We start from the raw sequence: 26,666 nt of genomic DNA on the forward strand, positions 1-26,666 counted from the left end.
GTAACACTGATTATGAGTAGTTCTGCTTCTGAAGTTCTTGGACTGAAAATGGAGAAATAAGTTCTAGTTCTACTCTATAGTAAGTTTTATCGGTCTACTAATGTTAATTTTGGCATTCCTGTAGTATATTCAAGCTCATTTTGTCATCGTATATTGGGTTTTGTTTGTGTAGGGCTATTAGGTAAGTATACTGGACACTATAATTGATGTATATGTATGGTTACTCTAACCCACGTGTCAAGGGTCTTCTAGTAGTTGAAGTGTATTATTTTAACTGAATGAGTTCAGTCTGCCATCGAAATTATGTCATTATGGTATTGTTTCCTTGGGTTTCTTTACCATATAAGTGATTATCAGTAACTTGAAGACTCATCAAGTAGCAGAAGGTCAAGGGAAAGTAGGCTACAATTAACCTGTCATAGGCTACACACAGGTCAGCCCAACAGTACCTAAATTGCTACTGTCCTCAGTGGGTTGTGTCCCCAGTGGCCACCTACCCACTGAGGCTAAACTTGTTATATAGGGAATATGCAGGGGGTGACCAACACCCCCTTTTTACTTTTTTATATAGTGTAAAGTGTGTATGGAACAATTCATTAAAATATACATGATAATATTACCGTAGCATTGCTACCTTTAGCAATACCTTTGTAACGTTAACACTGTGTATCATTGGTAACGTTGCTTATTTTAACATTCCCAGTACATACGTGAGTTTTGTGACCTGGTAACTCCTAGGTTAGGTTAGGTGGGTTTGTTAGGTTCTGTACCCTTTTTGTACTTTTTATATATTGTGTAAAACTTATATTGAAAAATTATTTAGAATATGTATGGAAATATTTAGCATTACTATAGCTAGTAATGTCACCGTACCGTTGGTAACGCTGTGTATCATTCGTATCGAGGTTAATTTTACCGTTCTCAGTAAATACCTGAGGTTTGTGACCTGTCAACTACAGTACTAGGTTAGGTTAGGTGGGTTTGTTAGGTTCTGTACCCTTTTTGTACTATTCATATATTGTGTAACCGGTAATATTACCTTAACAATCCGAGTCAGCGTTGGTAACACTGTGTATCATTGGTAATGTTGCTAATGTTATCGTTCGGCATACATTCGTGAGTGAAGTTATCAGGTTATTACCAATTATCATGTCTGACAATGGCTCCATTGCCTGAAAGGGACATGGCAGGAGAGACCCCATTCACTAACTCAACATAGCCTGGGGGTGCATTTTCCCTATATAACATGTTTTGCCTCAGCGGGTAGGACCCACTGAGGACAGTTGCACTTCGGACCCTTATCGGTCAGCCTTGAAATTACCTCGAATTGGAAACAAAGTTTGTATTATAGTAAAACACCGGGCAATTTTTAAATATTAAACTTAGCCGGTGAATATATAATAGCTGATGTCTCCGACGGCTCAACAGATTCCAAAAACTCGCGTGCGATCGCCGTGAAGGTTGCGGGTGTGACCACCAGCGCTGACTATCGGCCAGATACCGCATATACTTGTCAATTTCTCCAGTTCTTCTCTGTCGGTCTTGTCGACAAGTTGGTTCCGCTCGCTTTATGACCTCGAGTTTTCGACCGAATTGGTGAAGTACTTGGTTTTGGTTTTATTGCTTTCGCCGTGTTGGATTATTCAATACTATCTTCAAAAGAAATGCTTTTGAAAGGAGAGGAAAAGTGTTTTGCCCTTGCTTTTTTTTTTTTTAATATCTGGTTTTTTCCATACGGAAGTGTGTTAAAGGCTTTTAGTAATTATTTTATCACTTTATGAATTATTGTTGATATTTATAGATTTACCTCTATATATTTTATATTTTATATCTCACCCGCCTTTATTAGGCCTCTTCGATTAGCTTTCCCTTTATACTAAACATCAAGCTAAATTTTATGTTTTTGTTTATATGCGGCCTTTACCTATTCTTTGTAGACGGTCCTAACTAGGAAAACGAAGTTAAACAACGTTGAGCCCATTCAACTTTTATTTTTGTTTAGTTTAAAACAGTTGCTCTGTAAGAGTGATGAGATGAATATTTTTTAGAAAATATTTTAAGAAATATATTCTTTGAATAGTCTTCGTGCTGTTTTTTCAAAGATGAACTAACGTTTGGTTTATTTATGCTATGCAGTTTGCGCTCTATCGTTACGATAGAGAAAGAGAGAATCACGGTTTCACTTTGCAGAAAGAGTAAATAGATTTTGACGTTTTGTTCATTCTTCTTTCAAACTGAAGTGTTTTAGATACTAATTTAAAGGAACTTGTTAATTTTCAATTTCTTAGTCCTTTCAGTTATTTCCTTTAGTCAAATAACCTGTTATTGACGAAGGGTGAGTGGGCCATTCTCTTGTGAGTGACAAAGAGAGAGAGAGAGAGAGAGAGAGAGAGAGAGAGAGAGAGAGAGAGAGAGAGAGAGAGAGAGAGAGAGAGAGAGAGAACGATCCGATCTTTATTCTCGTCCCAAGTCTCTGTACAAGGAGTTTGGGAGCGAGTAACGTTGTTCTCGATTCAGCTGGCCCGCGAGAGAGTGGTTCACAGAGGTACTTCTATGGCTGGTAGACGTTCCAAGAAGTCTGCCGTTGCGGATGGATCTCTTGCGACAGCCTCACGTAAAGAGATTTCATCAAAGCCTCCCCACGCTTCGTCTAACTGCCTTCAGACTATCGAAAGACTCTCTTGAGCTCGAGGGTTTTCGAAGGAGGCAGCTAGAGCAATCGCGAGGGCTAGAAGATCCTCTACCATCAGGATCTATCAGTCGAAATGGGAGGTATTCAGAGACTGGTGCAAGTCCTCCTCTGTTTCCTCTTCCAAGTGCCTCTGTAGCGCAGATTGCTGATTTTCTGCTTTATCTGAGAAACGGTCGCTCCCTCTCTGCATCCACCATTAAAGGCTACAGAAGCATGTTAGCTTCTGTTTTCAGGCATAGGGGTTTGGATCTTTCTAATAACAAAGATCTCCAAGACCTGCTTAAGTCTTTCGAGACTTCCAAGGAGCGTCATATTTCGACTTCTGCTTGGAACTTGGACGTGGTCCTACGGTTCCTTATGTCAAACAGGTTTGAACCATTAAATTCAGCCTCCCTGAAGGATCTTACCCTTAAGACACTTTTTTTTGGTGTGCTTGGCTTCGGCTAAAAGGGTTAGTGAGATACATGCTTTTAGCAAGAACATCGGCTTCTCCACTAATAAAGCAGTATGCGCTCTCCAACTTGGTTTTTTGGCCAAGAATGGACTTCCATCTCGTCCTTGGCCTAAATCATTTGATATCCCCAGTCTTTCTGAGATTGTGGGGAATGAAGTTGAAAGAGTGCTGTGCCCCGTTAGAGCTCTTAAAGTTTATTTATCCAGAGCTAAACCGCTACGAGGTTGTTCAGAAGCTTTATGGTGCTCCTTTAAAAAGCCCTCTTTGCCCATGTCTAAGAATGCGTGGTCTTATTTTATTAGACTTTTGATTCGGGAGGCACTCTCTCATTTAAGTGAGAAGGATCGTAATTTACTTGAAGTCAGAGCGATAGCAACTTCAGTAGCGTTTAAGTAAAATAGATCCATTAAAAGTATTATGGACGCGACCTTTTGGAGAGGCAAGTCTGTATTCGCTTCATATTACTTGAAAGATGTCCAGACTCTTTATGAGGACTGCTACACACTGGGACCATTCGTAGCAGCGAGTGCAGTAGTGGGTGAAGGCTCTACCACTACATTCCCTTAATCCCAATATCCTTTTAATCTACTCTTGAAATTTTTAATCTTATTTTGGGTTGTACGGGAGACTAAGAAGTCTTTCGCAATCTTTTTGATTTGGCGGGTGGTCAAAATGTTGTTTCTTGAGAGCGCCCAGATTAAGGGTATTGATGAGGTCCTGTTATAGGGGTGTTCGCCCTGGATATAACAGCTCCTGGGAGTCTTTCAGCATCCTGAGAGGATGGCTGGGCTTCGTGAGGAAAGCAGACTAATGAGGCAAAGTAATCATCAGAGTCAGCTTCCTTACCAGGTACCTATACTTAAGTTGGTTTTTTATGAAATAATTGTCAAAAAACTCTTGAGCATATACGCCTTTATTGTATTAATACTGGTCTCTACCCACCACCATGGGTGTGAATCAGCTATTATATATTCACCGGCTAAGTTTAATATTTAAAAATGATATTTTGATTATAAAATAAATTTTTGAATATACTTACCCGGTGACTATATATATTAAAGGCCCCCCCTTCCTCCCCGATAGAGACCCAGCGGACTGAGAACTGGAGAAATTGACAAGTATATGCGGTATCTGGCCGATAGTTGGCGCTGGTGGTCACACCCGCAACCTTCACGGCGATCGCTCGCGAGTTTTTGGAATCTGTCGAGCCGTCGGAGACGTCAGCTATTATATATTCACCGGGTAAGTATATTCAAAAATTTATTTTATAATCAAAATATCATATTTACCAACTTTACTAATGATAAAAAAAAAAAAATTGCTATATATAGAAAAATTCCGGAGCCTTTGTATATCAGTGGCCAGTTCCTCATGCGTTCATTGAAAATGGACATCAACTAACCTATACTTTGCTCCTAACCTAACCTACAAGCCATGTCCTTACCTACTTACCTAACGGGGGGGGGGTTCCTAATGCCCCTCTGCGACCCCCCTTACACTGCCTTATTCTTAGACATCATAATTCATGAAGGTGGCTGCTATCATACACCCCTAAATTCCTGCTTTCTTTGAAAATTACCTTTATTTCCGTCACAAATATAAGATATACCCTAATATATCCAGTCGGAACCCGAAACAAATTAGCATTAATATAGAATATCTTCTTGTTAGCCAATGGACAGTTTCTCAGATTTAGATTAGTTACGATTTGGTAAACTTTTGGTAAATTTCATAAATATTGACTCCTCTGTGCTACTGGTTTCGGCATATCATACTTAGTGCTAATAGGCTGCACAGTACTTATACAGTAGTCAATTTATTCCTGGAGCTATTTTACTTTCATGAGCATACTTTTAATGTTCCCTTTTCTTTCTTTCTTTTTGTTCCTACATGAAATACAAATTTTCAATATTAATCTTACCCGGTGATCATGTAGCTGCAGCTCTGCTGCCCGACAGAAAAAACCTACGGGCGGGATACGCCAGCGATCGCTATACAGGTGGGGGTGTACAACAACAGCGCCATCTGTCGAGTAGGTACTCCAGTACTTCTTGTCAACAAAGAACCAATTTTCTCTCTGTCGTGCCACCGGCAAGACCTACTTGATACGCTGTTGTTTCTGGAGTTGATTTTCACGCTATTTGGTGATGTATTCTCTCTAGTTATTAGCTTTCGCTGTACAGAAGTTATCATCAATACCTTATCAAGCTTTCATTGAATAGATTTTGGATTTCCCCCTTTAACTAATTCAAGATGTCTGACCCTACTCAAGTCCCCAAGTACAGGCAGTGTAGCGCTAGGGACTGTTCTAGGCGTCTTCCGAAGGCCTCTATAGATCCTCATACCGTTTGTTCCAATTGTAGGGGTAAAGCCTGTCAATTGGAAGATCGATGTGAGGAATGCGCTGGGCTTTCGGAATTCGATTTTCAAGAATTCCTTAAGAATGCACGTAGGCTAGAGAAGGATAGGATCAGGAGGAGTTCGTCTCGCTCTTTTGATTTTTCCTCTCCCCATGCCCCACAACCTATTCCTTCCCCTGTAGTGGTTACACCCGACCCTTCTACTAGCTCTCATCAACCCTCGATGGCGGATATGATGCGTGCCATTCAGGCTCTTGGTGACAGAGTTGAGTCATTAGCGAATGACCGCAATCAACTCTTGGCCGACGTCAAAGAGTTGAAGGAGAAAAGTGCAGTGGGAAGTGTAGTGAGTGCAAGTGCAGTGAAAAGTGTGTGTTACGCATGAGGGTGCATCTGTTCGTGCCAGTCGTCCTCCCAGTCCGGGACCTCTTGCAAGCTCCCAAGCCCAGGGGAGAAGCAATGTCGAAGGACCAAAGGGTTCGACAGGCCTTGATCAGCGTACAGATGTACCCTCAGTGGTTGAGGACGTATCTTGCAGAGATCGTCCCACCCACAAACAGACGAGTGAGCCCATTCTTTCCTCGTCTGCGGAAGAAGTTTCTCGTCAGAAACGCTGGACCAAGGTCTCACGACCTCTCAAGCGCAAGGTCCCTTCCGATCGAGTCCAACGGCCCAGGTGTAGCCACTGGGTCAGTTCGGACTCGCCGCTGTCTTCCGAAGACTGCACACCTCCCAAGAGAGGTAGAGTGGTTCCGCAGCAGGCAATCACTCCGTCTGTTGCCGCACCAACCGCGGTAGACCCTAAGTGGTCTTTGCTGCAGTCTATGCAGACTCAGCTAGCTTCCTTCATGCAGGAGTATCGTGCTGAGAAGGTTGACGCTGCACCCGTTAACCTACAACCTGCCACGGTTGTGCGCTCAGCTGACACTGCGGCTGCCTGCTCCCACACTCCGGCTGTGAGAGCTCCACTACCGATGCGCAGTCGACCCTGCCAGACGCATGTTGACGTTAGCCGACGTGCGGCACCCTCCGTTGACATGCGTGAGCTACCGCATCAGCAGTGGGAAGGTGCAGTCAAGCTGCCGTGTTTTGACGCAATGCGGCAGTCTCCGCAACCCACGGCAGTCCCCACCACGCACCACCACTCCGCTTTTGTTGTTGCCAGCTCTCAGACTGACCAGCAGCGGCATGATGTTGGATCCAGTGCAGCTACGCATGCACCCGTGCTGCCGGATTCAGCCGTTCAGCTTTCTTCTCCTCCTTTGCCGCTTCTTCCTCAGCATTCGGATGAAGGAATCTCTGATGACGACGAAGCTGCGCATTTGGACGATCAACACTCCGACATAGATGAACCCAAGACTTCGCCTCCCTCCTTAGACTTTAGGAAAGTCCTTGCCCTGTTTAAGGAGTTGTATCCGGACCAGTTTGTGTCTGCAGCTCCACGCTCACCTCCCTCTGAGTTCGCTTTAGGCATGCAGTCAGCAGCTCCTGCCTTTACGAAGCTCGTACTCGCTCGCTCATCCAAGAGAGCTTTAAGGGTACTGGGAGAGTGGTTGCAGGCCAAGAAGCAACTTGGGAAGACATCCTTCATCTTTCCCCCGACCAAGCTTGCTTCCAAATCTAGCGTCTGGTATGCCACGGGAGAAGTTCTCGGCTTGGGAGTTCCTGCCTCTGCCCAGGGCGACTTCTCAAGTCTGGTAGACTCTCCCCGCAGACTGGCTATGAGACGCTCCAAGATTTGCTGGACCTTTTCGGACATGGACCATCTTTTGAAGGGAGTTTTCCGTGCGTTTGAGATCTTCAACTTCCTGGACTGGTGTTTGGGAGCGTTGAGCAGAAAGACCTCCCCTTCGGATAAGGACTCTGCCATGCTCATCATGTCCTGCATGGACAAAGCCATTCGGGATGGGTCTGGCGAGCTTGCGGCTTCTTTCGTGTCTGGAGTTCTTAAGAAGCGAGATCACCTTTGCTCATTCTTGTCGGCGGGGGTCACACCATGTCAGAAGTCAGAGCTGATGTTTGCTCCGCTATCCAAGTGTCTCTTTCCTGAAGAGCTGATCAAGGGGATTGCCGCCTCGTTGATCCAGAAAGACACCCATGGCCTGGTGGCGTCATCCGCACGTAAAGTCACAGCTTTACCTTCCGTGCCTAGACCTAGGATGGACACACCAGCGTCTAGGTTCATTCCGCCCTTTCGTGGCAGAACCTCCAGCAGAGGAGGTACCCGTGCCGATAGTCAACGTGGCAAAACGAAGAAGGGTTCCAAGTCCTCGAAAGGCAGAGTCTGACTGCCATCTTCTCCAGACAGCAGTGGGAGCCAGGCTCAAGAACTACTGGCAGGCCTGGGAGAACAGGGGTGCAGACGCACAGTCTGTGAAGTTACTCAGAGAGGGGTACAGGATTCCATTTTTGCGCAAGCCCCCTCTAGCAACAACTCCCATCGACCTCTCTCCCAGGTACAGAGAGGAGGACAAGAGGCTGGCTTTACAGCAAGAGGTGTCTCTCTTGCTACAAAAGGGAGCGGTAGTCATAGTCCGGGACCATCAATCCCCGGGCTTCTACAACCGTCTCTTCTTAGTAGCGAAGAAGACAGGAGGGTGGAGACCGGTGCTGGACGTCAGTGCTCTAAATGTCTTTGTCACCAAGCAGACGTTCACCATGGAGACGACAAAGTCGGTGCTAGCATCGGTCAGGAAGGAAGACTGGATGGTCTCGTTAGACCTAAAGGACGCGTACTTTCACGTCCCCATCCACCCAGATTCCCAACCTTTCCTAAGGTTCGTCTTTGGGAAGGTGGTTTACCAGTTCCAAGCCCTGTGCTTTGGCCTAAGCACGGCACCTCTAGTGTTTACCAAACTGATGAGGAATATTGCCAAATTCCTGCATTTAGCAGACATCAGAGCCTCCCTCTATTTGGACGACTGGCTTTTAAGAGCTGCGTCAAGTCGTCGCTGTCTGGAGAATCTCAAATGGACTATGGATCTGACCAAGGAATTGGGTCTCCTGGTCAATATAGAAAAGTCCCAACTCGTCCCATCCCAAACTATAGTCTATCTAGGTATGGAGATTCAGAGTCAAGCTTTTCGGGCTTTTCCGTCGGCCCCCAGAATCAGTCAAGCCCAAGAATGCATCCAGAGCATGCTGAAAAGGAACCGATGTTCAGTCAGACAGTGGATGAGTCTAATAGGGACGCTTTCATCGCTGGACCAGTTCATCGCGTTAGGGAGACTCCACCTCCGACCCCTTCAGTATCACCTAGCTGCTCACTGGAGAAAGGACATGACGCTAGAAGCGGTCTCAGTTCCTATATCCGAGAAGATGAAGTCTGCACTGACTTGGTGGAAGAACAACATTCTTCTCAGGGAAGGTCTACCACTGGCTGTTCAGACCCCCGACCACCTTCTCTTCTCGGACGCATCGGACACGGGCTTGGGTGCGACACTGGACGGTCGGGAATGCTCGGGCACGTGGAATCCAGATCAAAGAGCACTACACATCAACTGCAAGGAGCTACTGGCAGTTCATCTGGCCTTGAGAAGCTTCAAGTCCCTCCTTCTAGGCAAGGTGGTGGAGGTGAACTCCGACAACACTACAGCCTTGGCGTACATCTCCAAGCAAGGAGGGACTCATTCGATGACGTTGTTCGAGATCGCAAGGGACCTCCTCACCTGGTCAAGAGATCGAAAGATATCGCTTGTAACGAGGTTCATTCAAGGCGACATGAATGTCATGGCAGACCGCCTCAGCCGGAAGGGTCAGATCATCCCTACAGAATGGACCCTTCACAAGAATGTTTGCAACAGACTATGGACCCTGTGGGGTCAGCCCACCATAGATCTGTTCGCTACCTCGATGACCAAGAGGCTCCCAAATTATTGCTCACCGATTCCGGACCCAGCAGCAGTTCACGTAGATGCCTTTCTTCTGGATTGGTCCCATCTAGACCTTTATGCGTTCCCCCCTTTCAAGATTGTCAACAAGGTACTGCAGAAGTTCACCTCTCACGAAGGGACAAGGTTGACGTTGGTTGCTCCCCTCTGGCCCGCGAGAGAATGGTTCACCGAGGTACTGCAATGGCTAGTAGACGTTCCCAGGACTCTTCCTCTAAGAGTGGACCTTCTGCGTCAGCCGCACGTAAAGAAGGTACACCCAAGCCTCCACGCTCTTCGTCTGACTGCCTTCAGACTATCGAAAGACTCTCAAGAGCTAGAGGCTTTTCGAAGGAGGCAGCCAGAGCGATTGCCAGAGCAAGGAGGACATCCACTCTCAAGGTCTACCAGTCAAAATGGGAAGTCTTCCGAAGCTGGTGCAAGGCGAATTCAGTATCCTCAACCAGTACCTCTGTAACGCAGATAGCTGACTTCCTTTTACACCTAAGGAAGGTAAGATCCCTATCAGCTCCTACGATCAAAGGTTACAGAAGCATGTTGGCAGCAGTCTTCCGCCACAGAGGCTTAGATCTTTCCAACAACAAAGATCTACAGGACCTCCATAAGTCTTTTGAGACCTCAAAGGAGCGTCGGTTAGCCACACCAGGTTGGAACTTAGACGTGGTTTTAAGGTTCCTGATGTCAGCAAGGTTCGAACCGCTTCAATCAGCCTCTTTTAAAGATCTCACTTTGAAGACTCTTTTCCTCGTTTGCTTAGCAACAGCTAAAAGAGTCAGTGAGGTACACGCCTTCAGCAGGAACATAGGATTTACATCTGAAATGGCTACATGTTCCTTACAGCTTGGTTTTTTAGCTAAAAACGAACTCCCTTCTCGTCCTTGGCCCAAATCGTTCGAGATTCCAAGTCTGTCCAGTTTGGTTGGAAACGAACAAGAGAGAGTACTATGCCCAGTAAGAGCTCTTAAGTACTATTTAAGACGTACGAAGCCATTACGAGGACAATCAGAAGCTTTATGGTGTTCTATTAAGAAACCTGCTTTACCGATGTCGAAGAACGCAGTTTCTTATTACATCAGACTTTTGATTAGAGAAGCCCATTCTCATCTGAATGAGGAAGACCATGCTTTGCTGAAGGTAAGGACACATGAAGTTAGAGCTGTCGCTACTTCAGTGGCCTTCAAACAAAACAGATCTCTGCAGAGTGTAATGGATGCAACCTATTGGAGAAGCAAGTCAGTGTTCGCATCATTTTACCTTAAAGATGTCCAGTCTCTTTACGAGAACTGCTACACCCTGGGACCATTCGTAGCAGCGAGTGCAGTAGTAGGTGAGGGCTCAACCACTACATTCCCATAATCCCATAACCTTTTTTAATCTTTCTCTTGAAATGCTTTTTATTGTTGTTTTTGGGTTGTACGGAAGGCTAAGAAGCCTTTCGCATCCTGGTTGATTTGGCGGGTGGTCAAATTCTTTCTTGAGAAGCGCCTAGATTAGAGGTTGTGATGAGGTCCTTTAGTATGGGTTGCAGCCCTTCATACTTCAGCACCTAGGAGTCGCTCAGCATCCTAAGAGGATCGCGAGGCTCAGTAAGGAAGACGTACTTAAAAAGGCAGAGTAATGGTTCAAGTCGACTTCCTTACCAGGTACTTATTAATTTTGTCTGTTATTTTGAATAACTGCTAAAATGAAATACGGGATACTTAGCTTCTAATGTTAACATGTATGCTGGTCTCCCCTGGGTGTGAATCAGCTACATGATCACTGGGTAAGATTAATATTGAAAAATGTTATTTTCCTTAGTAAAATAAATTTTTGAATATACTTACCCGGTGATCATGAATTAAAGGACCCTCCCTTCCTCCCCATAGAGACCCAGTGGACCGAGGAGAAAATTGGTTCTTTGTTGACAAGAAGTACTGGAGTACCTACTCGACAGATGGCGCTGTTGTTGTACACCCCCACCTGTATAGCGATCGCTGGCGTATCCCGCCCGTAGGTTTTTTCTGTCGGGCAGCAGAGCTGCAGCTACATGATCACCGGGTAAGTATATTCAAAAATTTATTTTACTAAGGAAAATAACATTTTTCAACTTTTGATAGGAGTAGGTCTTTGGCCAAACTGGAAACTTCGAATAAGGTAGTAGTAGTAGTAAGTAATAGTGACTTCGTGTAGGGGCCCTACGCAGCCACTTACCAGCTAGCGTATTTACACTTTTGACTTTGGCTGCCGATTAATACTGACCTACTATTCAGTCTGCATCAGACTGTTTTAATCTTTTAATTTTCCTTTTAGTTTAAATATTGGTCTTGCTGCTGTGTCCTAGGGATATTATGTTTATGTGGCTGAAGACATAAGCCTATGAAAGCATTTTCTTTTGACATCGCTGGTGCTCCATCGGCAGACCACCGCCAAGCTTCCCTTCACCATCTACAGATCCCAGAAGACACCAAGAATGTATCACCTGGCTGTTGTATGCTTCTTTACGAGACTCTCTTTTTCATTCTGGAGAGGAGGAACGTTGAGTGTAAGACGACCTCCTTGGGAGAGAAACAGTGCATAGTACAGCATTATCGGTTTGGATGAAGGCTGCCGCCATCCATTCCCTCTTCCTGGACAAGATCTCTCTTTCTCTCTTTCATGGGAGAGAGAGAAAGAGAGAAGCAGTTGCAGAGTTCCTGATCACTAAATCTTTGGATGTGACATTATCGCAGAGTTCCAAAGGGCACCAGCCTGCCGTTGAGATACTACCGCTAGAGTTATGGTGTCCTTTGACTGGCCAGACAGTACTACATTGGATCTTTCTCTCTGGTTACGGTTCTTTCCCTTTGCCTACACTGACACCAAATAGTTTGGCCTATTCTTTACAGATTCTCTTCTGTCCTCATACACCTGACAACACTTGAGATTACCAAACAATTCTACTGCACTGTAATTGTTCAATAGCTACTTTCCCCTTGGTAAGGGTAGAAGAGGCTCTTTAGCTATGGTAAGCAGCTCTTCTAGGAGAAGGACACTCCAAAATCAAACCATTGTTCTCTAGTCTTGGGTAGTGCCATAGCCTCTGTACCATGGTCTTCCACTATCTTGGGTTAGAGTTCTCTTGCTTGAGGGTACATTCGGGGGCACTGTTCTATCTAGTTTCTCTTCCTCTTGTTTTGTTAAAGTTTTTATAGTTTATATAGGTAATATTTATTTCAATGTTTTTAATGTTCTTGGAATATTTTATTTTTCCTTGTTTCCTTTCCTCACTGGGCTATTTTCCCTGTTGGGGCCCCTGGGCTTATAGCATCCTGCTTTTCCAACTAGGGTTGTAGCTTAGCATTTAATAATAATAATGATAATTGCACCTAAAGAGGAGGAATCACCATAGCACAGGGAGAGCGATCTAACTCTCTGGAGTTTGTCGGATTCCTCTGCTTAGATTTGTTGGATTGGGTAGTGCTGTGCCAAAACCTTCCCATGGGTAGCGCAAAGGTACTGTACGATGTTCAAGGGCTTTGGCCCTTGCCGTAAGTGCCAAGTCTCGTGAGAGACCTGTCAGGCGCTGCTGGTCAGGACAGTGAGCTACACTCTAGTTCCTCTTCGTGGACACAGGTTATATCTTTACTTCTTTACTTTGATGGCTGCTTTTCTGGTCCCATACAGCAGGGGAACCCTACTCTCTACAGGACCTCCACTGTCGATTTACCTTGCTCATTCAGAGCATTCAACGTTTCATATCGCGTATTGTTCGTTTATTGTTAAATCGTCAGTCAAAAGTCTCATGAAATAAGAAAGTCTTCAGTTTCCTCTTGAAAGCCTTAATGTCTAAAATCATTCAAATGTTTCGTGGGAGCTTATTAAATGGCCATGAACTGCCTTGACGAGTTCTTAAGAGATGGTTGTCTCATAGGATCAGTACAGTAGTCTGCTTTTCACAAGCACCTCCCTCACGTGTACGCATGTAGGCTCTTTGCCGTTCCAGGACTCCACAACATGAAGGTCCACAAATGGCAACTTTCCACATGCACAATCGTCCTGATGAACATGATCGAGAATTTAGTCAAGTTCACAATCTCTACCACGAGCACAATCGTTGATGTACATGTCTACACTTTAGAGACGGGACGAACATGATCGTTTCCACATGCACAGGAGTCTATATGAATATGATTAAGAACTTAGTTAAGTTCACAAGCATGATAGATGATGAACATATCCACACATGAAAGAGAGCATGAACATGATCGTCCCCATGTGTATGAGAGCCGGAACGAACAGGATGCTTTCCGTGTGTACGAGTGTCAGCACGAATACGTCCCTCTCCATGCGCAAAAGTGTACAAATATGATTGTTTCTCCTGCATACAATATTCCACATAGACGAACTTCGAGGCATAAGAATTTTATCTGCACGAACTTCACTGCACTTGAATTTCATGCACACGATCATCCCTCTTGCTATTTCAAGGTGCTGAGGTCCAGCTTAATATGTTTCAGTTTACCTACAGTTTTCAACACTTAATCAGCAGAGTGTATAAGACACCATTGACCGATCTCTTCCTTCCTACAGTACATGTAAGTGGAACGAGATGTAGTATGACTATTTGATGTGTCCAGTCAAGTGACAAAAGCACCCTTGACCGATCTCTATCCGCCTACGTTGTGAGTGACAGTAAGTACCTGAAACATTTTTACTTGGGAGAATGACCATGATGTATTCTTGCCTTGCACATAAGGATGAGAGATTTCTGTATTTATTGGCAACTTTCTCTTTCTCGAATATATTTGGATACGTGGTTCACATATTCCCCCGTTACTTTTAGTTCATGGAGTGTTGGTTTCCACTCCCTTCCATCTTTCCTGGTACGTGTTACCAGTGAAATGTAACCTATGATCGAGTTCATAACTTTTGGACGTAGGTAATCAAAAGTTTGAGTGACAAGTTTTCCTGTTGTTTCCTCTTTCCTGGAACATTCCGATGGTGTCCTCTCCTGGCAAGGCATGTCTCATCATGGTTTTTTTTTTTTTTTTTTTTTTTTTTACGATCAACATTCCCCATGGGATCGGGTGCTTGCCGAAATAGGGAACCTTATAATCGGAAAGCATCTCAAGAAATCTTGCCAGTAGATAGATCTGAGTACAGTGGGCATACTGGTAGTACATAAACATCTCAAGGAAATGGTTCACGGAAGTAAAACACATACTTGCGACCTACTGGAGATCTGTGCAATGTTTCTGGTATCTTTCCAATAGGCTTTTAAGTCCTGATTGTTATGAATAACTAGAAATCCATTCTTGGAACTTTAGTCTACAAGCAAATGGGTTCTGTTTCACAGACCTATTTTGGCTCTTAGGCAAGGTAGTGAGAGTTGTATGCAAGATCCATTCCATTTCTAGGAATATGCTGCTAGATGCATTCAATCACCAGGGTCTGGGAGTAGGATCAGTGACTCCTTGCTTTCATATGTTGCAGAAAAGTTCTTTTTCTGGTATCACCTGATGACCCATTTTCACCTCCCTGTTGATTTAGAACATTAGTTCCAGAAGGGTTTTTGTTAAGCTGCTTTTCCATACTTGGGAAGTCAATAGTTTTTGGGTCTCCTTCCAACTTACCATTCCAACATACCAGACCCTCTAGGTACCTTAGCCTCTCCACATGCTCTAGTCTTACACAGCTCAGTCTGTGAACAAGTTGTTTTTCATATTACTTTGAAAGCTACTAAGTGCCACACCCGGGTCTCATCTGGATTTGCTTATGCTCCAATACACATTCATAGAACTATCCTTCTGTTAGTGGCATCTTTGGACGGATTTTGTCGTGCAACGGAGCCTCACTGCAGTGAACTGCTATTTGTTTCATCTTCCTTTGCTGAGGAAAACCCTTGGCAAGAAACAGCCTTTAACTAGACCCTTGGCTAGAAACAGCCTTTAACTAGACCCTTGGCTAGAAACAGCCTTTAACTAGACCCTTGGCTAGAAACAGCCTTTAACTAGACCCTGGGCTAGAAACAGCCTTTAACTAGATCCTGGGCTAGAAACAGCCTTTAACTAGACCCGAAACTCTTCCCTGGACGAAAAGGGTGAATAGATATTCTAGAACTTTGATTCTCTTGACTTATGGACCCTCAGCTGTACTGATACAGTACTATTCTGGAAGTACCATCCCATGTCAAGCGCACAAAGTCAGCGATAGCGGATCCTCTTTAACCTTCAGGAAGCACTAGTTGGTGGCACTAGTCCTGAAGGTGGTAGTCTGGCACGACAGACAATGCTCGTGGCTCACTAGCCTACTCATGGTAATTTACCCACATGTATCTGGATAATCTTATCCTTGGTCCTGCGGTAGTTATGCAACAAGACGTAATGCGAGCCAAGCTCTACCTGGACAAGTAGCATCTTGTCTAAGATAACCATTGCAACAAGTTTACAAGAATAGATGGAATGTCTGGCAGTTCTCCTCTTCCTATTTTCCCCGTTGGTTTGAAGCAGTCGTTCCTTTATGTGTTGGATCGGACTCTCGATGTAGGGGAGCCTCACAACTGAAGTACTTTTGTTTACGGACAAGTTCTGTAATGAAGTTTCTCCCCCATCCCAGACGAGGGAAAGGATGAATGGAATGTATGCTCCCATTCCTCATATGGCCATACGCTCAATCAATATCCTTATAGATGTAGGTTCCTCTATGACTGCCGACCAGTCTCCTGGTGGTGATCTAACCTAAACTGTGACATCTCCTTGCGCAGGTTGCTGGAAGGGTGACAGAAGTTATCACTTTCTCTTTTTCCTAAGACCAACATGCAATGACATTTCCATGGTCGGTAAACCAGCTAAATTAGTTTTAGGGACTAAAACACTTTTTCCTTTCCTTGGGATGAGTTTTCTATTAAAGGTCTAAGGTTTGTATTGTTAGAAAAAATACCAGTTGATTATATCTGTGATTTTATTACCCAGGTTTCTTCAATTTTCTCTTCAAATTGTACCAAATATTCAAGCACAGTGTTAAGAACTAATTAACATTTGTATAATACTGTACAAATTGTATCTAATATTCAAGAACCTTATGTGTAGAAATAATTTGTAGTTGTATAATACTGTACATATATCATTATCACTTAATCGACTGGGATATATTTTGGGAATATGTTATTCCAAGTAATTAAGAAAAATAACTCCGTCTTATGTTTCAGACTTTTATATGTTAAACTGGAAACTGTATAGTATTACTGTATAAGGTTACTTGTAGATAGGTGGTATACTGTACAGTCAGTATTATCCCGTTCCTCGTAATTTTGTCATTTTGCACAATATACTGCATTTTATGGTTATTATTCACAAAGTGATTATTTTTTTTCTGTTCCTCAGTAAGAAGTTGAAATGACTCTCGAGTAAGCTGATCATCCTAATCCTGGCAGTGGCAGGCGAGTGCAGCTGTCACATTGTCAGTTTGCTTTCTATTACTTCTTCACGTGTCTCGCCTTAAAGGGTCCAAGCCACTTGCCCTCCAGCCCCCCTTAATAGCCAATGTATTCTGTGTTGGAACTGCAGCCCAGCTTTGGAGGGCCTTTAACTCTGATTCCTGGCCTCCTCGTCATCTTCAGTAATGGCACAGCCAGGCAGAGATACAATACAACGCTAACATCTAAAGCCTAAATCACATCATCTTTTTCTGCCACTAATAGAAAAGAAAAACGAAGAGGAACGGAGATAAATCCAGAAACTAGAGACTAAACCTTTTTTAACTTGTCGATGAGATGAAGCTGATAGTTCTTGGTTGAAAGAACGTCCACTAAAAGCTCTCATGTCGGATTGGTGAGTTTGGAAATCAGTTTGTTGGGTACCATACCATACTTACTGTACATATAAATGAGATGTTCTTTTAAAGTATTATAGATTGCTGGCGATAAAGAGTTGGCGAGAGAGAGTTAACGATACATTTGTTTACCATTTGGTTTATTGCCTTTGTTCACAATAGCTGTTTGGATTTGTAGTGACTATGCAAAATTAAGATACCTTAAATAAGGAGATAACATTCCTTATAGATTAGGGATATTTTGGTAAAAGAGTGAAATGGTTTGATCGCATTCTATACTCGTATCTTCATATTGCTTGGAGAAAAATTATTATAGTCTTTACCAGTTTAGGGTTAGTTATAAACATGTAGTATAGTACGCTATTATACTGTACAGTACTATCTTTAGCAAGTCAATTATTTCCCATTATTGATGATAATTTTATCCTTTCCATTCCATAACCCTTTTACCCCCGGGCTATTTGGAAATTTCCAACCCTTAACCCCCAAGGGGTTATTTTTATCCCATCACATTTTGCAGTATACTTTTTTAAATTGCTCTAACAGGCTTAATTTTTGTCATAGAGAGGTCAGGTTGGTCTCATTCTCTTGGAAAATGCCTGAATTTTCTCAAAAAATTATCAAAAATATGAAAAAAAAAAAATTTTATAGCATTTATTTTGCTAGGACGTACCGGTACGTCCATGGGGTAAAGGGATGGCTTTTGTGAAACGTACCAGTACGTCCTTTGGGGGTAAAAGGGTTAATAATGTAAGCATTTTTCCTCATAGAATTATAGACCGCATTTATACAATAATATATTTTTTTTCAATATTAAACTTACCCGATAATCATGTAGCTGTCAACTCTGTTGCCCGACAGAATTCTATGGAGGGATACGCCAGCTATCACAATACTAGAAGGGGGTGTTCTTACCAGCGCCACCTGTGGCCAGGTACTCAAGTACTTCTTGTTGACACCTCCTCAATTATTCCTCTGTCGTGCTTCTGACAAGACGTTCTGGGATACGCTTATGTTCTTGGAGTATTTTCACGACTTTGGTGAAGTATTTCTCTTTGATTTCGGCTGTCGCTTTACTGGAAACTTCTATTTTAGCTTAGTTAGCTTTTGGAATTAATTTGATTAATTTTGGTGACGAAGAGAGTATGAACTCTCGTTCACCTTTCAATGGCCGACCCTTCCCTTAGACGGAAGTGTTGGTGTCTAAGAGAGTATAGACTCTCTTTCTTAATTTTGCTTAACAAAAGTTATAGATTTATTTTATATCTCTCCGCCTCTTATAGGCCTCTTCGATTAACTTCCTTTTATTATAAACTTATTAAAATTAATTTTTATATTTGTTTATATTCGACCTTCCTAATAGTAGGCGGTCTTTTCTTGGTACCGAAGTTAATTATCGTGAGCCCGTCATTTCGGTTTTACGTGTTAACATATTATGCTATTTTAAGGTCTTTGAAAGCTTTTCTTTGATAGTCTCGTACTTTTTCAAAGTTGAACTAACGTTTTGTTTGTCTCGGCAGTTGTTGACGTTCAGAACGTTTCAACTTGCACTCTATCGTTACGATAGAGAAAGAATGTTCACGGTTTCACATTGCAGTAAGAGTAACCGTGTCTAGCGTTTTGTTCATTCTTTCTTAACTTAATGGTTTTGATCCTAATAAAGGAACTTTTCTTTTTGGGAAATATTTCAGTTTTTTCCTTTAACAATAATATGTTTTAACGATATATTTGATTGGGCTCTTCTCTCAGGTTCTAAGTCAAGAGAGAGAGAGAGAGAGAGATAGAGACGGAGGGAGAAAGAGGATAAACGTTTCCCTCAAGCCTGCCAGGCGTACGAGTAACGTCGTTATCGTTTTGCTCTTATCCCTAGTCTCTTTAGGGGAAGAAACTAAACGTTTCTAGAGTGATCTAGTGTTTAGTCTCTTTCCAGCCACTGAATTTTCTTTCATAAGATTTTTCTGTTACATTGTAATTCTGTTTTCGCAATTACTAACTTTTGAGAAGGATAGAATTGCGTGTTTCAGGTACAAACCACTTAAAGTTTCGAGTTCAGTGAAATAAGTGCAAACAGAAATCAAAGTGATAAGTGATTAGCGCAAAGTATGTCAGTGTTATGCGTGAGGGTACTTTTGTGCGCGCCAGTCGTCCTCCCAGTCCGGGACCTCTTGCAAGCTCCCAAGCCCAGGGGAGAAGCAATGTCGAAGGGCATAAGGGTTCGGCAGGCCTTGATCGGCGCACAGAAGTATCCTCGGTGGTTGTGGGCGTGTCTTACCGAGACCGTCACTCCCACCCGCAGACGATTGAGCCCTTATTTTGCTCGTCTGCAGAAGAGATTTAGAGGAGAAAATAAAGGCAGAGTTACGCTGGTCTCAGGTCTCAAGACCTCTTAAACGTAAAGTCCAGACCTATGCCAGACGTACGAAGTAAAGTTCAACAACCCGGATGCAGTCATTGGGTTAGCTCTGACTCTCCTCAGTCATCAGTTTGTCGGGCTGAGAGTGCGCCTACACTCCCCCCCCCCTATGCTCGCTCCGCCTGATCGCAGTACCACCTGCCAGGCGTACGATGTTGTGGACTCTACTACAGTCCATGCAAGCACAGCTTTCGGACCTGATGCGTGAGTGTCGTGCTGAGAGTGTTGCACCTCCTCCTCCTCCTGCACCGGTGGTGCACCAACCGCCTGCACCCGTTCAGCCTGTGCTGCACCCGCCTGCACCGGTGGTGCACCAACCGGCTGCACCCGTTCAGCCTGTGCTGCACCCGCCTGCACTCGCTGCACCCAGTCGCAACACCATCTGCCAGGCGTACGATGTTGTGGACTCTACTACAGTCCATGCAAGCACAACTTTCGGACCTGTTGCGTGAGTGTCGGGCTGAGAGTGTTGCACCTCCACCTGCACCCTTTCAGCCTGTGCTCTACCCGCCTGCACTCGCTGCACCCAGTCGCAGCACCATATGCCAGGCGTACGATGTTGTGGACTCTACTACAGTCCATGCAAGCACAGCTTTCGGACCTGTTGTGTGAGTGTCGGGCTGAGAGTGTTGCACCTCCCCTGCACCCGTTCAGCCTGTGCTCAACCCGCCTGCACTCGCTGCACCCAGTCGCAGCACCATCTGCCAGGCGTACGATGTTGAACCTCTTTCTGTGTTCGCTGTTCCCAGTGTTGTTCAGCCTCAGCCTTCTTTAAGGCAACCTTCGGTTTGGGATCAGGAGGATTACCCCACTCTTCCTCCTCCTCCCCTGGCTGCTCCACCGGTGGTGCAACTCTCGGTGGAGGTACAACCTCTTCCACCTGTGAGTCAGTCTCCTCAGCTGCTGCACCGAGCTCAACCCGTGCACCCTGATCCTGCGCCTCAGACACCTCTGCTTGCGGGAACTTTACCTTGTTCTGCGCAACCTCGGTCTCTTCACGCTCCACTCATACCACAGGAACAGGAACTTTCTGCACCTTCCACTGTTGTTGTTCCAGCTCGTTCTGACTCTGCTGTTCAGCATACCTTACCTCCATTTTCAAACCATGGCAAAAATATGAATCATGAGTTATGAATGTAAGGTAAACATTATGTTGATTTTTAAACCCCATGCAAGCATGCATAAAGCACTCTAGCACTGGTCATGGAATTTCTGAGAAATGTTAAACGCCATGCACACGCTCTGCTTTCCTTACAGCAGGCTCTGCTTACAGCAGGCTCTGCTTACTACATGCTCAGCATTCAGCATGCTCTGCATTCAGCATGCGCTGCATACAACATGCTCTGCATACAGCATGCTCTGCATTCAGCATGCTCTGCATACAACATGCTCTACTTACAGCATGCTCTGCATACAGCATACTCTGCATTCATCATGCTCTGCATACCTTACCGCATGCTTCTCAACATATCTTGGATTGTTGCCAACTCACTAGACTGTCAAGCAGTTTCATAACGTTGCCTTCTAGTCTGCTGCTTTTGCACCAGTGAACCCTCACTCAGAGAACTTAGCTTTTCTAGGATAAGGTCCCTGTAGATGAGAAAGTTCTTTTCTCCCTCCTTCTGATATTCCCTTGAGGACTCTGTCATTTGGAGGGAGCCTTTAGCTGCATAACCTCTTATGGACTTTTATTTAAGCATAACATGCTTACAGGGAAGGTAATGGTTCCTCTTCAGCCGCTAATCCCGTCTGTTACCACACCTGCTCCCATAGACCTTGAGCTGTGTTGCATGACATGCAGTCCAAGCTTAGTCCTTGTTAGAGGATTTTTGTTTACGGAGTCAATGTGTCACGGGGAAGACGTTCAACAACCAACAGAAGGGACTTGTTGTGACGCAGTGCGGCAACCTCAGCAACCCGTTAAGGAGTTGTCTGTACGACCCAGATAGTCTAGACAGATTCGGGTTGTCACTGTACTTCCTCGCTTGCCCATGATTGTCAGTTTACAGACTGTGCAGCAGTATCAGGATCTTGTGTCCGGCTCCGTCAGACGACTGGCTTTTAAGAGCTCCCACAAGTCGTCGCTGTCTGGAGATTTTCAAATGGACTATGGATCTGACCAAGGAACTGGGCCTCCTGGTCAATTTTGAGGAGTCTCAGCTCGTTCCATCCCAGACCATTGTTTCCTTGGGTATGGATCTTCAGAGTCGAGCTTTTCGGACTTGTCCGTCGGCCCCAAGGATCTTCCAAGCCCTAGAATGCATCCAGAGCATGCTGAGAAGGAACCGATGCTTAGTCAGGCAGGGGATGAGTCTAACAGGGACTCTTTCATCGCTGGCCCTGTTCATCGAGTTAGGGAGACTCCACCTCCGCCCCCTTCAGTATCATCTAGCTGCTCACTGGATAAAGGACATGACGCTAGAGACGGGCTCAGTTCCTGTTTCCGAAGAGATGAGGTCTACTCTAACGTGGTGGAAGAACAGCATTCTTCTCAAGGAAGGTCTACCTTTGGCTGTTCAGACCCCCGACCACCGTCTCTTCTCGGACGCATCGGACACGGGCTGGGGTGAGACACTGGACGGACAGGAATGCTCGGGAACATGGAATCAGGAGCAAAGGACACTTCACATCTATTGCAAGGAGTTGTTGGCAGTTCATCTGGCCTTGATAAACTTCAAGTCCCTCCAGCTTAACAAGGTGGTGGAGGTGAACTCCGACTACACCACAGCCTTGGCTTACATCTCCAAGCAGAGAGGGACTCATTCGAGGAAGTTGTTCAAGATCGCAAGGGACCTCCTCATTTGGTCAAAGATCGAAAGCTCACGCTGGTAACGAGGCTCATTCAGGGCGATATGAATGTCATGGCAGATCGCCTCAGCCGTAAGGGTCAGGTCTTCCCCACAGAGTGGACCCTTCACAAGAATGTTTGCAGCAGACTTTGGGCCCTGTGGGGTCTGCCAACCATAGTTCTATTCGCTACCTCGATGACCAAGAAGCTCCTCTTGTATTGTTCTCCGATTCCAGACCCAGCAGCAGTTCGCGTGGATGCCTTTCTGCTGGATTGGTCCCATCTCAACCTGTATGCATTCCCGCCGTTCAAGATTGTCAACAGGGTACTTCAGAAGTTCGCCTCTCACAAAGGGACACGGTTGACGTTGGTTGCTCCCCTCTGACCCGCGAGAGAAGGGTTCACCGAGGTACTGCAATGGCTGGTCGACGTTCCCAGGACTCTTCCTCCTAGAGTGGACCTTCTGCGTCAACCTCACGTAAAGAAGGTACACCCAAACCTCCACGCTCTTCGTCTGACTGCCTTCAGACTATCGAAAGTCTCTCAAGAACTAGAGGCTTTTCGAAGGAGGCAGCCAGAACGATTGCCAGAGCAAGGACGACATCCACTCTCAGAGTCTATCAGTCTTAATGGGAAGTCTTCCGAAGCTGGTGCAAGGCCAATGCAGTTTTCCTCAACCAGTACCACTGTAACCCAGATTGCTGACTTCCTGTTACATCTAAGGAACGTAAAATCCCTATCAGCTCCTACGATCAAGGGTTACAGAAGTATGTTGGCAGCGGTTTTCCGCCACAGAGGCTTGGATCTTTCCTCCAACAAAGATCTACAGGACCTCCTTAGGTCTTTTGAGATCTCAAAGGAACGTCGGTTGTCCACTCCAGGCTGGAATCTAGACGTGGTCCTAAGGTTCCTAATGTCATCAGGATTTGAACCGTTCCAATCAGCCTCTTTTAAGGACCTCACATTAGAAACTCTTTTCCTCGTGTGCTTAGCAACAGGTAAAAGAGTAAGTGAGATCCACGCCTTCAGCAGGAACATAGGTTTCACATCTGAAACGGCTACATGTTCCTTGCGGCTCGGTTTTTTTTGGCTAAAACGAGCTTCCTTCCCGTCCTTGCCCTAAGTCGTTCGAGATCCCAAGCCTGTCCAACATGGTGGGGAACGAACTAGAGAGAGTACTTTGCCCTGTTAGAGCTCTTAAGTACTATTTAAGAAGGTCAAAACCATTACGAGGACAATCAGAAGCCTTATGGTGTGCTATCAAGAAGCCTTCTCTACCAATGTCTAAGAACTCAGTTTCTTACTACATCAGGCTTCTGATTAGAGAAGCAAATTCTCATCTGAAGGAAGAAGACCTTGCTTTGCTGAAGGTAAGGACACATGAAGTGAGAGCTGTGGCTACTTCAGTGGCCTTCAAACAGAACCGTTCTCTGCAGAGTGTTATGGATGCAACCTATTGGAGAAGCAAGTCAGTGTTCGCATCATTCTATCTCAAAGATGTCCAGTCTCTTTACGAGTACTGCTACACCCTGGGTCCATTCGTAGCAACGAATGCAGTAGTAGGCGAGGGCTCAGCCACTACATTCCCATAATTCCATAACTTTTTAACCTTTCTCTTGAATACTTTTTATGGGTTGTTCGGTCGGCTAAGAAGCCTTCCACATCCTTGTTGATTTGGCGGGTGGTCAATTCTTTCTTGAGAAGCGCCGAGGTTAAAGGTTGTGATGAGGTCCTTTAGTATGGGTTGCAGCCCTGTATACTTTAGCACCTTTGGGTTGATTCAGCCTCCAAGAGGAACGCTGCGCTCAGTAAGGAAGACGAACTTAAAAAAGAGACAGAGTAACGGTTCAATTCGACTTCCTTACCAGGTACTTATTATTTCATTGTTATTTGAGATAACTGTTATATGAAATATGGGATACTTAGCTATCCTTTAATCTTGTACACTGGTTTTCACCCACCCCCCTGGGTGTGAATCAGCTACATGATTATCGGGTAAGTTTAATATTGAAAAATGTTATTTTCATTAGTAAAATAAATTTTTGAATATACTTACCCGATAATCATGATTTAATTGACCCTCCCTTCCTCCCCATAGAGAACCAGTGGGACCGAGGAATAATTGAGGAGGTGTCAACAAGAAGTACTTGAGTACCTGGCCACAGGTGGCGCTGGTAAGAACACCCCCTTCTAGTATTGTGATAGCTGGCGTATCCCTCCATAGAATTCTGTCGGGCAACAGAGTTGACAGCTACATGATTATCGGGTAAGTATATTCAAAAATTTATTTTACTAATGAAAATAACATATTTCAGGGTTGTTAAACTTAGATTTAGTTATTGTATTTATGAAGTAATTTTTTTTTCAGGCCATAAAATCATCATCACAAAGTTTTCCAGTCCAACCATCACAGTATAAGGAGACTGCATGGGATATTTGCCATCGTGTACTATGCTGCTTCATAACACGTGCCGCAGTGTTGGATTCAAGCCCAGTTATGTGTATTGGAGTCAACGCTTCGGCTTTTTCTTCTAAAGTTTTCTATTGGGGTCAACGCTTCAGCTTTTTCTTCTAAAGTGTTCTATTGAAGTCAACGCTTCAGCTTTTTCTTCTAAAGTGTTCCATAAAGTTACATCTTTTATCCCTGATATCAATAACACACCATCATTTGCTCCCATTTTCATTCAGCATCAGTATATTATGAGTTCGTTCCCACATGAATACAAAGTTTTTTCCTTCAATAGGGGTATCTTTTCAGGAAAGCTGGATAAGGCTGTTAACCCTTTTACCCCCTAAGGACGTACTGGTACGTTTCACAAAAGCCATCCCTTTACCCCCATGGACGTACCGGAACGTCCTTGCAAAAAAATGCTATAAAAATTTGTTTTTCATAATTTTTGATAATTTTTTGAGACAATTCAGGCATTTTCCAAGAGAATGAGACCAACCTGACCTCTCTATGACAAAAATTAAGGCTGTTAGAGCAATTTAAAAAAGATATACTGCAAAATGTGCTAGGAAAAAAATAACCCCCTGGGGGTTAAGGGTTGGAAATTTCCAAATACCCCGGGGGTAAAAGGGTTAAGACTTGACGAGGTAGCTATAGTTAGCATTAGGGTGGCGGGTTAGGCCCGCCCACCCATTGAGCCAATAACCTTCCACATTTGTTTTCAGCTGTCTCATATTTCAGGCAAACTGCTGCTTGATGTTACAGTTATATCTCTGGCATCCTCAAATAGCTGATTTAATCTTTTGCTTTTTATTTGCTGGTCGATCGTTGTGTGCCAGGGATTTCAAGAAGGAAGGATCTGTCGCTGTTTCCCAATAACTGTAACCACATAACAGTTTTCTCAGCAAACCTGCCGACATTTTAATCAGCATCCCTGTTTGCTGTTTATTTCCCCACTTGTTTAGCTTTGTGAGGATTATGACAAAGTAATCCTAAGGTTTTTTGGCAATCCTGAGGCATCAATATGATCCCTGGAAGGAGGGAGGTTTTGTTGTGGCTTAGTGTAAACGGGAAGGAGTCTTCGCTGCTACTTCTGGGGGAGAAGTTGAAAGCATCATCAAAGGTTTTTAGGAAGACTGTTTGATAAGAATTGTGTATGCATCACCCCTACCGTTTTTCTCCCTTTTTGTAGAGAATGTGGTACCAGGATTAAGAGTGAGTCAAAAGTTACCCCAGTAAGGAACACTGGTACTGTCAACTCTTGATAAGTTTCTGTGTACTCAATTCTGTGTGTGTTCCATACCTTGTACCTGTGTTCTGGTTTCATACCGAAGGGTTTAGGTATTTTTCCAATGCGAGGAGAAACTTCTGCATGCACTTCTTGTGTATGGAGCTGATTATTAAAAGATCTTACTGTACTATTACAGGGAGGAAATTTACCAGCCCAATGAGTCGCACTTGACTCCTAACGAGTGATTTCACAAACTGCTAGTATGAATGAAGGGTGCTGGCCTTCTTTCCTATTCTGGACGATCTCTGTCGCTCCTTTTGTGGAGAATAAGAAATAGTGTGTGCCAATATTTGTCCCTTAAGAAGAAACATTGGTATGCACCACATTTGCATGTGTTCAGTCTTGCACAGAGTCCATGCCCTCGACTGAGCACTGCTGCTTCGCCCGGAGAAGAAAATGTCATGTAAGATGACCAATCAACATGATTGTGACTTTGATGAACTAACCAATTAGAGACTGTATTTACTGGAGCTTCTTCAGGGTCTATAATTAAATTTAATTCTATTAGGAGTTAATTGTTCCGTAACTGATATACAAA

At 44.3% G+C, this 26,666-nt stretch overlaps 1 long non-coding RNA gene across 1 annotated transcript; it reads left to right on the forward strand.

The window, feature by feature from the left end:
* On the forward strand, positions 1 to 26,666 carry LOC137622819 (uncharacterized). The gene is made up of 3 exons (XR_011040484.1): positions 1 to 79; positions 16,740 to 17,186; positions 24,757 to 26,666. It is a non-coding gene; the product is annotated as an uncharacterized lncRNA (long non-coding RNA).

The sequence above is a fragment of the Palaemon carinicauda genome, chromosome 29 (assembly GCF_036898095.1).
Source record: "Palaemon carinicauda isolate YSFRI2023 chromosome 29, ASM3689809v2, whole genome shotgun sequence".
Lineage (NCBI taxonomy): Eukaryota > Metazoa > Arthropoda > Malacostraca > Decapoda > Palaemonidae > Palaemon > Palaemon carinicauda.